The sequence below is a fragment of the Mauremys mutica genome, unplaced genomic scaffold (genome assembly GCF_020497125.1).
Source record: "Mauremys mutica isolate MM-2020 ecotype Southern unplaced genomic scaffold, ASM2049712v1 Super-Scaffold_100297, whole genome shotgun sequence".
NCBI lineage: Eukaryota > Metazoa > Chordata > Testudines > Geoemydidae > Mauremys > Mauremys mutica.
In genome coordinates, this window is record NW_025423307.1 from 157,779 (window position 1) to 158,376 (window position 598).

The following is a 598-nucleotide window of genomic DNA, read 5'->3' on the forward strand; positions in this document are numbered from 1 at the left end:
AGCTCAAAAGAAGAAGGGGGAGAGGGTGTCACACTCGCATACTCACTCTCCCAGGACTGGCAGGGAACTGGAGATGTCAGGATTCTGCAAGGTAAGTGTCCCACAGCGCAGCTATGGATGGTGCGATGAAGGTAACTCTTCCTGAGGCACAATGAAATACAACGCAGAGAACCACTGGCCAGGCGGTCCGGGCAAAGGTCATTCACTGGAGGTACAAGCTTGTGAGTGCTCTCCTGAGCACAGGGCCCCTCCCCCTTTTAAGGGCCTGCACCTCATGGACTGTGACTAGAGATGACTTGGCTGCATCTGGTTGGTCACACTCCACCTTGGGCAGTGTCCATGCTCTGGGTGTGTGATCGCTGCCTAATTAGAGTCCCAGACACCTTGTCTACCTGAGAGCTCTTCTGCTCTTCAACCAGAACATTCATCCCAGGAGCATTCCAGGAGGGAGCGGGAGGGGGAAAACCACTTCACAGGCATTCAGAGAGGGAGAGGAGACAAAAGTGGGAGCAGGGGAAGTATAACAGACCTTCTGTGCATAGAAATCACTGCTGCTCTTACAACAGCAGAGATAGGCCAGTAGGAGCTGGGAAAATCC